Below are 16,467 nucleotides of genomic sequence, written 5' to 3'. Positions count from 1 at the left end.
GACTTTGATGTCATTGTGGGGATAGATTAGTTACACACTTGTTACACATTCTTGGAATTTTAGACCCGTAAGGTTGTCTTTAGGTTCCTTAGTGAACTGGTTATAGAGTGGGAGGGTGGTTTACTAGCTCCTAGGGGGAGTTTTATTTCTTATTTTAGAGGTCAGAGGTTGATATCTAAAGGGTATCTTTATCATTTGGTTCGGGTAAAATATTCTAACTTAGAAGGTCCTTCTTTTCATTCGGCCCCTATGGTTAATTAGTTTCCTGAGGTCTTTCAGGATGATCTTCCTGGTGTTTTTCGAATAAGAAAATAGAGTTTGGTGTTGATTTGGTTTTGAACAACAGTCCAATATCTATTCCTCCTTATAGAATGGCTCCGACTGAGTTGAGGGAACTTAAGGAGCAACTTAAGGATCTTCTGGATAAGGGGTTAATTAGTCTTAGTATATCTCTGTAGGGTACACTGGTGTTGTCCGTGCGCAATAAGGATGGTTCCCTTTGGATGTGCATTGACTATCGACAATTGAATAAGGTAACGATCAAGAACAAATATCCTTTTCCAAGGATAGATGACTTATTTTATCAGTTGCAAGGTGTCAAGTTTTTTTATAAGATAGATCTTCAGTATGGGTATTATCAGCTTAAGATTAGAGAGGAGGATATCCCTAAGATGTCTTTTCGTACTCGGTATGAGTACTTTGAATTCTTGTGATGTTATTTGGTTTGACTAATGCTCCGACAACAATTATGGATTTAATGAACAGGGTGTTCAGGAAATTTTTGGATCTCTTTATCATTGTGTTTATTGATGACATCTAGATTATTCAAAGAGTAAGGTGGATCATGCTAATTATCTCTGTGTGGTGTTGAAGACCTTGAATAAACAACAGTTGTATGCCAATTTCTCTAAGTGTGAGTTTTGGTTGAATTCTGTGACTTTCTTGGCTAATATTATTTCTAGTGAGGGGATTATGGTGGATATTCAAAAGGTGGCAGCGGTTAAAGAGTGGCCTAGACCCACGACTCCAACCGACATTCAGAGCTATTTGGCTTTGGCTGGGTATTATAGATGGTTTGTGGAAAGCTTTTCGATGATAGCTGCTCCTTTGACTAAGTTGACTCAGAAAATGATGAAGTTTCTTAGTCGAATGCTTGTGAGGGAAGTTTTGAGAAGCTTAAGGATAAGCTAACTTCGGCTCTAGTTTTGACATTGCTTGAGGGAATTGAGGGGTTTGTGGTTTATTGTGATGCATCTAGGGTGGGACTTGGTTGTGTCTTGATGCAATATGGGAAGGTGATTGCCTATGCTTCTAGGCAGTTGAAGGTGCATAAGAGGAATTTTCTAACTTATGATTTGGAACTATTAGCAATGGGTTTTGCTTTGAAAATCTGGCGCCATTACTTGTATGGAGTGTACGTGGACATCATTTTTTATCATAAGAGTCTACACTCAGGCAAAGAGGATGGTTGGAGATTCTTAAGGACAATGATATGAGTCTTCACTATCACCCAGGTAAAGCTAATATGGTTGTTAATGCTCTTAGCAGGTTATCTATAGTGAATTTGGCTCATGTAGAGAAAAAAAAGTGCGAACTGGTGAAGTATATTCACTGCTTGGCCATTCTTAGAGTTTATCTCTTGGATTCCAAGGATGGTGGTATGATGGTGGTATAATGGTTTAGGAAATGGTTAGGTCGTCTCATGGTGTAGAGATTAAGGAGAAGCAAGTGCTAGATCCTATCTTGATGAAAATCAAGAGTGATATCAGTGGGAAAAAGTTAATGGTTTTTTAGATCAGTGGTGATGATACTTTGTAGTACCAAGAAAGGTTGTGTGTTCCTGATGTCGATGGTTTATGACAAAGGACTTTTGCTGAGGCACATGAATCATGCTATGTTGTTCATCCCAGTTTTAGAAAAATGTATAATGATTTCAAGGAGATATATTTGTAGAATGATATAAAAAGTGATGTGGCTGATTTTATAGTTAAGTGCATCGTGTGTCAATCAGCTAATATTGAGCACATAAGGCCTGGTGGGTTGTATCAAAAAATTAATTTGCCCGAATAGAAATGGGAGGTAACTAATATGGATTTCATTACTTGTATTCCTCGGTCTCAAAATCAATTTGATTTGGTTTGGGTCATCATTGATAGAATGACGAATCTGCTCACTCCTTGCAAGCACGGACTACCTTTTTGGCAGAGGATTATGAGAAATTATATCTTTAGAAAATTGTGAAGCTGCATGGAGTACCTATTTCGATTATCTCCAATTGTGGTACATAGTTTTTATCTCATTTTTGGCAGTTATTTCAAGAGGGATTAGGTACTAAGATGAGTCTGAGTACAACTTTTCAATCTCAGACAGATGGCCAAGCGAAAAGAACTATTCAGACATTGAAGGTTATGCTTTGGGCACGCGTGATTGATTATGGTGGCAATTGGGTTGAGCATCTACCTTTGGTAGAGTTTGCTTACAATAATAGTTATCATTCAAGTATTGGTGTGGCCTCTTTGGAGGCACTGTATGGTAGGAGGTGCAGATATCCTATTGGGTGGTTTGAGCTTAGTAAAGCAGATATATTTGGTCCAAATTTGGTCTATCAATCTATAGAAAAGGTGAAGGTGATTTGGGAAAGGCTTAAGGCTGCCTAAAATTGGCCAAAGTCCTATGCGGATGTGAGGCATAGAGACTTGGATTTTGAGGTAAGGGATAGGGTGTTCCTAAAGGTATCTCCCATGAAGGAAGTAATATGGTTTGGTAAGAAGGGGAAGCTCAGTCCCCGGTTCATTAGTCCTTTTGTGGTTCTGAGGAGAGTTGGGAATATTGCTTATGAACTGGAGTTGCCTTCTAGTTTAAGCTGGTTTATCCGGTGTTTCATGTTTCCTTGTTGAGGAAGTGCATTGGTGATCCTTCTTTTATTGTTCCTATGGACGGGTTGGGTATCTCTGATTCTCTGTCTTATAAAAAGGTCTCAATTGAGATATTGGATAGGCAGGTTCATCGGTTGTGAACCAAGGATGTGGCTTCGGTAAAGGTCCTATGGCGGAACCATAAGGTGGAAGATGCTACGTAGGAAGCGGAGGAGGAGATAAAGACCAAGTATACGCATCTGTTCTCTGCTCCTAGGATTCGTGCGGAAGGTATGTGTTCTTCAACACATCTTTTTTCTAAGTTATTTAAATGAAAGATTAATATCTTTGTCGCTTTGTTTTAAAATTTGTTAAATATTGAAAATATATTTGATAATGCAAATGCCTCCTGCATGTTGTTACCCCTACCTTGTCCGTTATTCGGGGATGAATGTTCCTAGTGGGGGAGACTATAATACCATGGGTTTTGACCCTTAGAAAATTTCCTAGATTTTTCGCTTCTGGTCATGATACAACTATGGGTATGAGTCATACACTTTTGTACGGTTGGTATGGTCTAGTAGTATCCTAACTAGTTTTCGTTGGTGTAATGGATTTTGGTTACTGGAATGGGTACGATTATGGGGTACGAGTTGTATTATTGGATACGTTTCGTTTGGTTCATCTGAGTACGAGTGGCTTACCATGAGTTGTTAGCCAAGGTACGAGTCATACCCAGGACTTTTTTATTGGTCAATGTTCAAACCTTCTGGGATTATATTCTGCCAGAGGTATGATTTATGGGTACTAATCGTGTACTTGGATATGATTTGGGTTTAAGTGTGTCATACCTTGGACAGTGTTGGGCCCAAGGGGAAATCCTAGTGTACGAGAGGTGGGTACCACTCGTACAAGTTTGGTAGACTCGTAAGGTTCAGTCATACCCTATGACTTGAATTTAATACAATTTAAGTGAGGACAATCTGGACATTTCCTCAGTTAACCTAATAAGGTCCTACGACTTATATTGCACTTGGGAGGTTATTTTTCCTATTATTCTATTCTCAAAACACTTAGAAAACACTCTTAAATCCTCTCTAGAGTTCTTGGGCAAGGGAACCTAGGGTTTCATCTCAAGGGTTTGTTTGGGGCTTCTCTTGATGATTTGTCTCCATCATCATCTTGGTTTAAGGCATGTTATCTTCCCTCATTGTTCGTTCCAACTAAAGGCATAGTTTTATACAATGTTTGCATGGTTTGAATATTGTATGGTTCTGGGTTTTAAATATGATTTGGAGGTTTTGTTTATTAATGCTTGTTTATGGTTTTTCTATGTTTTAATTATGTTTGTATAAGCTTTAATGGTGGTTTTGGATGATTGGATTGCATAGGAATGGTTATTGATAATTGGTTTTGGTTTTGGAAATATTATGCCCTCAATGTGTTTGATAAAATGCCTATAACAATGCTTTTATTATAATATTAGTTTTTCAATGGAACTTATTCATGGTATTAAACTTGGTAATGGAACCCTAAATGGTATGAATGGTATAAATAGTTTTGGAATGGTTTGGCTTAATAAATATACTTGTGGGGTACATGGGAATCCCCAAAGTTAATTGGATAATATGATCTATGGGTACATGGGAATCCCTTGATCTCAAATAGGTTTGGCTAGGGATAATACTTGCAAGTTATAGTCGGTATGACGATACCAGTACTAATGGCCTTGGTTAATAATAATTGGATAAAGTTTTGGTTGTTTTGTAATGGTTTTAATTGGGCTTAAAGGGGGATGTGTAGCAAAGTCATGGATGGTGAAGGTCTCGGGGGGACCTAAACTGGAAACTCATATTTGCCGATATGAGGTTGGTCCTAGCAATCGTGTGCATGATGTCACACTTTATATTTTGGGGGCTGTACTATTTATCCCAGGTTTTTTTCTCTGGTCGTACGACTTCATGCACTAGGGCCCTTTCAGTAGGGGGAGCTGAACCCATATAGCCCGTGGGTGGTTTTAGGACGTCAAAGCTACACAACCCAGGTAAAGGTTTTAAATGGCATGCTAAACCCAGTTTCCTTTCCCGATATAATTATATATATTTATATATCTATCTATGGTTGTGTGCATTACGGATGGTTTTACTTGGTTTTATAATTGACATATTTTATCCTTATCATGAGTTAATGCTAGGATTCACCTGCTAACCTGTCTTCAGGCGGCTATATCCCTATGCGATATAGAAATCGACTGTCTACTCCTCCTGCATAGGATTCAAACATTTGGGGGTTGATTTTGGATTAAAGTGGTAAGCTTCCATCTGTTCGGAAGGCACCATTTCATGGATGTTATTTCATACTTTAATTTATTTAAGGATATTAGTTTTGGCTATGGTTGGTGGCACGTCCCAATTGAATTTTGATATTTTTTTTGTTAGAGGCTTTTGTGGAACTACTATGGGTTGGTATGGGCGAGATCGATATTAGTGTCGGCCTTAGTATTGGTATTGGTATTGGTATTGGTATTGATATTGGTATTGATATTGGTATTGATATTGATATTGGTATTGGGGCAGGCACCGGTTGGCGGGATTCTTGGTTGTTCCATTGTATTTTATTTTGGGATTATATATCTAACTATTAATGAAACTTATGTGGTTATGGTTGGATATTTGGTTGCTTGACTTTGAATGGTTGGATGGTTGGTATGGGATTATCGGACTAGTTTGGGTGGGTCTTGGTATAGACCTATCCCAGAGTCTGTAATCTGGATAGTTACACTATCTTGTTATTTGTTTGTAATTCAGCCAACTTAGGGCAGACGGTTGAAGGTTGGGTTGGGTAAGGGGCTGGTTTCCGATCCAGGTCAAACTTGGGACGCCCATTATGATAAGGCCCTGGGTCAGGTCATGTCAATTCCATACATTCATATGTTAAAAAACAAACTGTCTTCATCATTCAGTATTCAGATCAAGAAATAGTAACTTAATCATTCAAATATCTATTCAGATTCAAACGTAATAATCTTAAAAAAAAATAAATGTACCATAACTGTCAAGGCCGAGACAAGGCCCCCGATTTGATACAAGTCAAATGACCGCCTTAGCTTTTGATGACATCATTCAAAGTCAATACGTGAATAATTAAACTTTGGTTGCATTGAGGGTACGTGATCATACTTGGAGGGGTCATCTTGAGCATGCCATTAAACAAACCCGTGTGTGGTAGATTGCTTGGAGCCGTGATGACTTGAGGACTCTCGGGCATTGGAGGCATTTTGTTTTTCTTTTGTAATATACTTTATATAGTCTCTTTTAGGTCTTTTCTTATTAGTTTTGAATGATGAATGTATGAAACACTTGAAAATCCTCTCTCTTGAGAGTATACCACCTTAGTGTAGTCTTAGTTAGGGCTTGAAAAAGCCATCTTTAGTATAGGGCTTGGAAATCCAATATTGACCTTTGCTTTGAAATGGTGGATCTTGAGGTGAGTTGATTCCCTTGGTGGTCACCGTAAGAGTGTGGTTTTAATTATTACATTCATTAGGGATTAGTGTTGACATACACTTGGTTCTTAATCTTGTAATAATCTTGGTCACACTATCTATCATTATTTTCTATGCAATTTCTCTTGTGCTTGTGTTGAATCCGTGTCTTGTTTCTTCTTGTGTCATTGTTATAATCTTCATCTACTTTCTTTAGTTATAGTTTCGGTTTCTAGCTTTGTTTTCCATATCATTTGGTATCAGAGCATAGCTTGATCTTGTTCCCAGAAGATCAATCTTGGGCTTGTTAGTTGAAAAAAAATTATTGAAAACTAAAAATTTCAGAAAAAAAAGAGCAATCTATCCGTGTTATGTTCTTGGCCGAAATCTGTGTTCTTGTTGTGTCCTGACCGAGATTTTTACTTATCTTTGTTGTCTCTAAGTGTTAGTTTTGTTCCCCTCTAACACATTGAGTCTATATCTAGATTTGAGCTTACATTTTTTGTAGTTTTCACCTTGGCCTTGTGATTTTATTGTTGTTCTAAGCTTGGCCTTGTGTTGTTGTTGTGGATTTGGACTTGGAAGTTGGATGTTGTTGGTTGTTCTTGAAGTTTGTTGTTGTTCTTGGGGAATGTTGTTGTAGTTCTTGATGTTCTTCAAAACCTTTATTTCTTGTTAAAATAAAGTGTTTATTTGGTCCATAAAGGTGAAGGAAAAAATGGGGTGTGACTTGTTTGTCTTGAAAGACACTACAACTACCAAAGACTTTATCAACCATTTTCCAACAACTTTCCTTAAAACATGGGGCTTTGTCTTGTGGGACTAGTAAAGTCAAATCTCACCTTTTGAGTTTGAAAAGTTGAAAGGTTACAAGAATTTACTTTCCCTCCAATATCAAGTCATCCCATTACAAAAATTATGTAAAGATTAAGAATTTAAGGGGTCGTTTGGTAGAGTGTGTAAGATTAATGCAAAATATAGTGTATTAATAATGTTTGGATTAATAATGCTTGTATTAGTTATGCATGTTTTATTTCTTATACATTGTTTGGTTTGATGTATAATAAATAATACATCTTAGATAATTTCTATAAAAGAAATGTTTGTTTACAAAAATACCCTTCTTTGATTTTGTACACTTTTTTGCAACAAAATTTTTTGCCATCTCAAATATAATTAGTATTGTTGAACTAGTATATAGAGGTTTCAGATTAATTGCAAGACCTTCGTCTTTGCGCATGAAATATTACGCCAATGGATTAACATAGTCGAAAAAAATAAAATATAAAACGTAAAATTAAGAAATAGTCTCATTTTTTAATCTTTTTAAAGACCCTCGAAGCAAAGCAAAAATATGTTACAATTATTTAAACCAATTATTCATTGTTGTAGATTAAAATGGTGGGTAAAAAATTATGAAATGTTTTGAAAAGATTCATTATTGCAAATTAAAATGGCGGGAAAAGTAATGGTGAAATATTTTGAGAGGGAAATTGAGGGGTATCAAGGTTATTTAATAAGTTAATGCATGTATTAAAAACTTTGCATTACTAATACATAGAAATTGGATGGTATTAGTAATACACACCATAATACAATATAGAGTGTATAACTAATGCTTGCATTAGTTATACATTGACTAAAAGTTGTACCAAACAAGGTATTCTTAATACACATTAATTAATACATGCATTATTTTTGTCAATACACTCTACCAAACGACCCCTAAGTGATGAACAAATTGTATGGGTCGTGACCAATTGTAAACTGCCATGTCACCATGTATACTATTCACAAAACAAATTTTTGCTCAAATTTTGATGTTCTAGTTTCAATTTGTTGTTCTGTAGTTTTGTTTGTTGATTCCAATACTAATTTACAAACTAGTGATCATTTACTAGATTATAAATTAGTTTTGAAAATCGTTCTTCGTGTCTACGTTCCTTTGTGTGTCTTAGTATTTTTTTAATCGTTGTAAATATTTGGTTCACCTCTCAACACCTCCCGGAGTACAAACAAGCTTACAATACTTGTGAGGTTAAGTGTGAGGAATTCAAGAGGCAAGGAAATAAAGAGAGAGTGTAAGGACTTTTCTTGTACAACTAATTTGTTTGTTTTTTTGTAGGTAACTTCTTGGCTACAATGGATAACATTGTTCCTAGTGCTATCTTGGCTAGGGTTGAAACTCAATTGGGCCAAATAAGATTGAAGGCAATTCTCAAGATGGAGAGAAAACCGAGGTGCTAAATAAAGATGTTGGCCGAGACTTGTTGTTATTGAGCACTCAAATTCTACATGTTTTGCGGACTATTTTGGGTAGTTCTTTTGAAGTGGCCAATTGAACGAGATGAAGCTGTGAATTTATGGGCAAATTTCTCTCAAGATGGAGGGGATGATACAAGAATTATAATGGATATTAACTTATGAGGGTGCGCGTCGGTCCCGAGACTTGGTATGTGCATTTGAAGTGACACTAAAAATCAGTCCACTCTTACACTTGAGGGGCACCTCACCCTTGAGGGGTATTATAGACGTTTTGTATTCCATTTTCTAATAACTATAGAAGGAGCATGTTAGGTTTTTATTTGAGTTTTTTGTATTATGATATTGAAAGAACAAGAACACTTCTCTTGAGAGAGAGAGCCTCCCTAGGCCGAAACTAGGACATGGCAAGTGCGGAATTATTTGTGAATGTGTATTGCTTGGAAACGATGGTGCTTGAGCATTGGAATCCCTCCCGTGTCTTTGTAAGAGTGTGGTGTTGCTATTGTAAGTTCTAGGGGTCCTTAGATTTAATATATCTTTGGTTTCTTGGGTCTTATTATAGTGTATGTCTCACTATCTATCTTTACATTTCATGTCTTAGTTAGTGTTGTTTAGGGAAACCATTGGTTCTTTTTGTTTATGTATCTTGTAACTGTTTGTTGTTGTTATTATCCTTATCATATTTTTGTCTATCTTCTTTTGTTCATCACGCTTTAGTAGTTGTTTTGGTGTATAAATGTACCTTATTTCCTTTTATTCTTGCTTTGTTGTTGTTTGGCCGAAACTAGCTCTCAAAGGAGTCCTCAGATTCCTCTTGATTTGTGGACTCTTTTGAGCCTTTTATTTTGTTCCTTTATCTTCTCGTATCATTGATGATACAAGAATAATCATGGATATGGACTTATGAGGGTGCGCGTTGGTCCCGAGACTTGGTGTGTACAATTGAAGTGTAGAAGAGGTCCAAAACACACCAAAAATTAGTCCACTCTTACACTTGAGGGGCACCTCACCCTTGAGGAGTATTATGGACATTTTGTATTCTATTTTGTAATAACTATATAAAGAACATGTTAGGGTTTTATTTGAGTTAGTTGTCTTTTGATATTGAAAGAAAAAAAACACTTCTCTTGAGAGAGAGCCTCCTAGGATGAAACTAAGACATGGCAAGTCTGGAATCACTTGTGAATGTGTATAGCTTGGAAATGATGGTGCTAGAGCGGTGTAATACCTCTCATGTCTTCATAAGAGTATGGTGTTGCTATCATAAGTTCTAGGGGTCCTTAGATTTAATATATCTTTGGGTTCTTGGGTCTTATTATCGTGTATGTCTCACTATCTATCTCTACATTTTATGTCTTAGTTAGTGTTGTCTAGGGAAATCGTTGGTTCTTTTTGTTCATATATCTTGTAACCGTTTGTCGTTGTTATTCTCCTTATCATATTATGGTCTATCTTCTTGTGTTCATCATATTTTAGTGGTTGTTTTGGTGTATAAATACACCTTATTTTCTTGTATTCTTGTGTTGTTGTTGTTTGGACGAAACTAGCTCTTAAAGGGGTCCTCTGATTTCTCTTGATTTGTGGACTGTTTTGAACCTTTTCTTGTGTTCCTTGGTCTTATCGTATCATTTGTTATCAGAGCATGGCTTGATCTTGTTCCTACAAGATCAAATCTTGTGCTTGCTTGTTAGAAAATTCAAAAAAAAAATGATCTTGAAGATCTTGTTCTTGGCCAAAGAAAATTATTGTTCTTGCAAAGTTGTATGGTTTGAGATTTGTACTATATCTAGTAGCCTTTTACTTGTTTAGTGTGTTTCTAGTGTTGGTTTCTTTCTGACCAATACTAAAACTGTCTAGATCTAAATTTGAGCATGTAAAATTGATCATTGTTATGGTGACTTGAAGATGACCGTATGTTGTACCTTGTTGTTGGCAATTGGTGTTGTTGTGTTGTGTTCTTGAAGAAGTTGTTATTGTGTTCTTGAAGGTTGTTGTGGTGTTCATCTTGTTCTTCATCTATTCTTACAACTTAAGACAACAAAAAGTGTAAAATAGATCCAAAAAGTTGTAAGATAAAAGTTGTGAAGTTGTTTGTAAGAAGACTTGCACACATCAATTCCTAGACTTGACAACCACTTTTCCTTAAATCAAGGGACCTTGTCTTGTGGGACTAGTAAAGTCAAATTTCACCTTTTTGAGTTTGAAAAGTTGAAAATGACTACAAGACTTTTACTTTCGCTCCAAAACCAATTGTCATCCATTCCAAGTTGTATGAGTATTGAAATTTTAAATTTGTGACTAAAATTCGTGTGGGACCAAGACCAATTGCATGCTGCCATGTCACCATTGCTACTGTACACGTCACTAATAAGCTCAAATTTGGAATTTTCTATTTTCTAATTGTTGATTCTTGGTTTCATTACTTAGTTCTAGAACTAATTAACAAACTAGTACACTCCTACTAGGTTGTCAATTAGTCCTTTGAATCCGTTTCTTTCGTATCTTCGTTATTTGTGTGTTTTTCCTGTTTTTAACTCATAGTAATTTCTTTGTTTCAAGTTCGTAAGTAAATTTTGTTTTTGTGTCTTGAGTCGATCAAACAAGAATCCATTCCCGGCGTCAAGTAGAATTGACATCTTATTGACTATCGGAGTATAAGCAACTTTCAATATTCACTGCTCCAATTGTGAAGATCACAAAAATGAGTGTCTACGAGTGTTGGTGAGGAGCTTTTACTACTAATCTTATTTTTTCATTTTGTAGGTTTGTTTCTTTATTTGTTTTAGGTATAATTGTAATGGAACCCGAGGCTTCCATCTCTCAAACCATGGACAACTATGTCACCAATGTCATTTTGGCCTACCTTGACACTATTTCCCGAGACATGGCTATGGTGAATGAAAGATTGGACCGTATGGTAGGTTCAAGAGAGCAAGTGGTCTGCCTGGACACATGTCAAGATGAAGACTATAGCTCATTTGAGCTCCAAGGTAAAATAGCTAACTCTTACACTTTGGTGAGTATGAATGATAATTGTATGGCTAGTAGCCTATTGAATATGAGTTGTAGCTTACTTGCTTGTGATTCTAATGATTCTTTGCCTCTTGTTCATGATGTACATGTTGTGAGTATGGATACTCTAGTTGATCCTATTGATGACAAAATTGACTTTTCTTGTAAGATCAATTTATGCCCACCTAGTATTGAAGCCACTATGTTGAAAGAAAGTTCATCGTCTTGTATAATTGATGTTGATCAAATTATGTGTGAAACTTTCCTGCCACTTGAGGTTATGTGTGATGTGCTTAATAGAACTCAAGTGAGTAAAGTATTTGAAAATGTTGGTCAACAATATGGGAGTGAACCCGAGAGCTATTCTTGGGATAATCTTTACTTGAAACCTCTTTGAAAGTTGATAATGATCTTTTAGAAAGTGATGAATATGTTTGTTCCAAATCTTCCTGTGAATAGATAGTGCTATCTTTAGGTATAATGTCTTGTTTAAAGATGATATAAACACTCCTAATAGACCTAGTGGTGAAAATAATGGTATAGCTTGCCTCAGAAGCTATAGCCGATATGCTAACCTACTATGGTGTGACAACATTCCTCCTAAAGATTCAAATCTTTTCTTGGAAGATGAGAGTACTCTTAAGTTAAGGGATGTGTGGTCTTGGAAACTACTTCTCCTTCTACTTTGTGTGACTTTATTGTTGAGAGTACTCATGGTAATGATTGGGAAACTAGTAGTGAGTAAGTACATGAGGGCACCTTAGTAGAAGTCGACTTAAGTGATACCTTTCTCTACTCTTTATTTTCTTTGGATGATATGTATGCTATTGTAGAGAATATGCCGTTTAGTTTCGTGGAGACCACGGGAAAAAAAGAGTGTTGTCTAGACCAGTGTCTATGGCCACTCTTCCCGTTTAACCCTGGTGCCAAATGTAGAAATGGTGATGTTGGTGCACCCAACTTGTTTCTTGGTCTACATGACAAGCAAAGTGTCACTCTTGGTGAATCCCATAACCAAATCCTTTGTACATCTTTCATTGAGTTTTTAATATTTCATTCAAAGGATCCTTGGTTATACTTCAAGTATGTGCCGCCTTGGCGTGATGATATTTATTATTGTGCTAACCCTAACCCTCATGCTATGAGGATGTTGTTCTTGTTTGTCATTTCTCTATCTTTGCAAGGTACGAATTCTAGGTTGAATCTTTTTCAAGAAGGAGAGGATGATACAAGTCAAATGACCGCCTTAGCTTTCGATGACATCATTCAAAGTCACTATGTGAAGAATCAAGCTTTGGTCACATGGAGGGCACGAGATCATACTTAGAGGGGTCTTTTTGAGCATGCCATTAAACAAACCTGAGTGTGGAAGATTGCTTGGAGCCTTGATGACTTGAGGACTCTTGGTTTTGGGCTACACTTGGTGGTTCACGGTTTTGGTTCCGTTTATTAAGGGAATTTTGGTAACTTAGCCTTGAGGGAATTTTGGTCATTTAGACTTATCTAAATGACACTCCATGGCCGCCCCACCTCATTAAGGGCATTGGAGTCATTTTGTCTTTCTTTTGTAATATACTTTATATAGTCTCTTTTGGTCTTTTATCATTAGTTTTGAATGATAAATGTATGAAACACGTGAAAATCCGCTCTCTTGAGAGTAGACCACCTTAGTGTAGTCTTAGTTAGGGCTTGGAAAAGCCATCCTTAGTATAGGGCTTGAAAAAGGCAATATTGACCTTTGCTTGGAAACAGTGAATCTTGAGGGTAGTTGATTCCCTTGGCGGTCACCATAAGAGTATGGTTTTGATTATTACATTCATTAGGTGTTAGTGTTAAAATACACTTGGTTCTTAATCTTTTAATAATCTTGGTCTCACTATCTATCTTTATTTTCTATGCAATCTCTCTTGTGCTTGTGTTGAATTCGTGTCTTGTTTCATCTTGTGTCATTGTTATCATCTTCATCTACTTTCTTTAGTTATAGTTTCGGTTTCTAGCTTTGTTTTTTGTATCATTTGGTATCATAGCATGGCTTGATCTTGTTCCCACAAGATTAATCTTGGGCTTGTTAGTTGAAAAAAAATGTTGAAAATTAAAAATTTCAGTAAAAAAGAGCAATCTGTCCGTGTTGTGTTCTTGGCCGAAATCTGTGTTTTTGTTGTGTCTTGGCCGAGATTTTTACTTGTCTTTGTTGTCTCAAAGTGTTAGTTTTGGTCCCCACTAACATATTGAGTCTATATCTTTATTTGAGCTTACATTTGTTGTAGTTTTCACCTTGGCCTTGTTATATTATTGTTGTTCTAAGCTTGACCTTGTGTTGTTGTTGTGGATTTGGACTTGGAAGTTGGATGTTGTTAGTTGTTCTTGAAGCTTGTTGTTGTTCTTGGGGAATGTGGTTTTAGTTCTTGATGTTTTTCACAACCTTTATTTCTTGTTAAAATAAAGTATTTATTTGATCCATAAAGGTAAAGGAAAAATGGGGTGTGACTTGTTAGTCTTGAAAGACACTACAACCACCAAAGACTTTATCAACCATTTTCCAACAACTTTCCTTAAAACAAGGGATCTTGTCTTGTGGGACTAGTAAAATCAAATCTCACCTTTTGAGTTTGAAAGTTGAAAGGTTACAAGACTTTACTTTCTCTCCAATATCAAGTCATCCCATTACAAAAAATTATGTAAAGATTAAGACTTCAATTGATGAACAAATTATGTGGGCCATGACCAATATTAAACTACCACGTCACCATATATACTGTTCACACAACAAATTTTGGCTCAAATTTTGATCTTCTAGTTTCAATTTGTTGTTCTTTAGTTTTGTTTGTTTATTCCAATACTAATTTACAAACTAGTGACCATTTACTAGATTGTAAATTAGTTTTGAAAACCGTTCTTCGTGTCTATGTTCCTTTGTGTGTGTTAGTTTTTTTTTTTGTTTTTTGAGTCATTGTAAACATTTGGTTCACCTCTCAACACCTCCAGGAGTACAAGCAAGCTTACAACACTTGTGAGGTTAAGTGTGAGGAATTGAGAGGCAAGGAAATAAAGAGAGAGTGTGAGGACTTTTCTTGTACAACTAATTTGTTTGTGTTTTTGTAGGTAACTTCTTGGCTATAATGTATAACAATGTTCCTAGTGCTATAGATTAATACACATGGGCATAGTTAAAACTTCTGTCCACCTTGTAAATCATAGACTCAACTCTTTTCTTTACTTTTGAGCTAGATGACATCCTAGACCTTTCTACTACCATGGGCTAGATGGCATCCTCGACCTTTCTACTACCACGGGCTATATGGGTCCAGCTTTAACTCATTGGCCAAACCTGTAATTTGAGTTTGCCGCAAGGATTGGAGTCTCTATATTCTATTATAGTATACTAGTGCCTGAGGCAAGTATACATTGACCATCCGCATATCATTACTAAGCCAATTTTTCTGCATTGACAAAACTCGGTTTTAGGATGTAAGCTTTTCAACTCACGCCTTCTCTTTTAACCATTTAACTCTCTTAAAGACCATTTTTAGCCTCTTAAAATCATTCTTTATACTTATAAAAGTTCATCCCTTATTTAGTCAAGGGCAATTCATAACAAGGTATCGTCATACCCAGATTTGCAAGTTATATCATGTTATACCATTTCATATCCGTAGCTTTTTTATTCAAAAAATTTTTATTGACCACCAAGATGATTCAAATATCACTAGAGAGTTCTCTTTTGAAATGGACATACAAGTTTAGGCAAAACAAATTCCCTTTTTATGACATTACTCTTAGGTGGTCATTCCTTTCATAGTTCATACAAGCTTCATGAGAAAACAATAGTATGTTAAAATACAAAGGATACTCTTTGAAAATTATTTAGATAAATAGTCCGTAATTTGATAAAAGCAGCATTCGAACATCAATCTTTCTGTATTCATTTGAGAACCCACATAATTGTTAAATACATAATTCTTATCATAAAATGAGGTTCATAGTTCTAACACTTCAAAACCATAACATATGCATGTAAATAACACTTCAAATTTATGGAAAGTCCCATAGTAAATATAAAATTTCATTGTAAAAAGAAATTTCATAATTCATGCTTTCAACAAATTTTAAAGCCTTACCTTATACATATATGATATAAGATTGATTAAAACATTATACTTATGACCTTGAGCATTAGGAAAGTTCTACATACTTTTTGATGGAAGGAAATTGAAGAAGAACCTTGAGATTACAACTTATGGGCCTTTAAATTGGGAAATCCTTCTTGATGTTCTTTAGAGGAAGAGACTGAGGAAATTGGGTGATTTTACTAGTTTAGGACGACTTTAGGATTATAAAAATGAATTGGGGGAGTTATAAAGGGTGAAGGGACCATTTCCCCCGGATTTAACAATGGAAAACATATTTTAACATCTAGGAAGGAAGTGTCGCATCACTGGACTTATCACACAAATCCATCTGTGCCTAGCAACCTCAACCGCATGGCACCAACCTTGCATCTCACGGCCTGTCATATTACCTGGACAATGCCTCACTAAAATTTCTATAACCCTTTACTACGAACTCGAATTAACAAACGATCGGTTGCATTAAAAAGAAGACTCAAAGGGATTTAATTTGATATATAGTAGACCACCTAACTCATAATATTATAGGAGTAATGGTTGTTGGAAGTTTACCCAATTAAAAACGTCTACTAAAACTTAATCAGTAGAAAAGTTCTAAACTCAACTTTGAGTTAGGAGATTTTTATGACATAGATTCATCTCTAAAGATTTTCGGACACTAAATAATTGATATTCATATTAATATCTAAATAAAAATTATTGGGTTTAGGTCTATACACGTAGG

The sequence above is a fragment of the Capsicum annuum genome, chromosome 1 (assembly GCF_002878395.1).
Source record: "Capsicum annuum cultivar UCD-10X-F1 chromosome 1, UCD10Xv1.1, whole genome shotgun sequence".
In the NCBI taxonomy this organism is placed as follows: domain Eukaryota; kingdom Viridiplantae; phylum Streptophyta; class Magnoliopsida; order Solanales; family Solanaceae; genus Capsicum; species Capsicum annuum.
Note: the sequence above shows the minus strand (reverse complement) of the source record.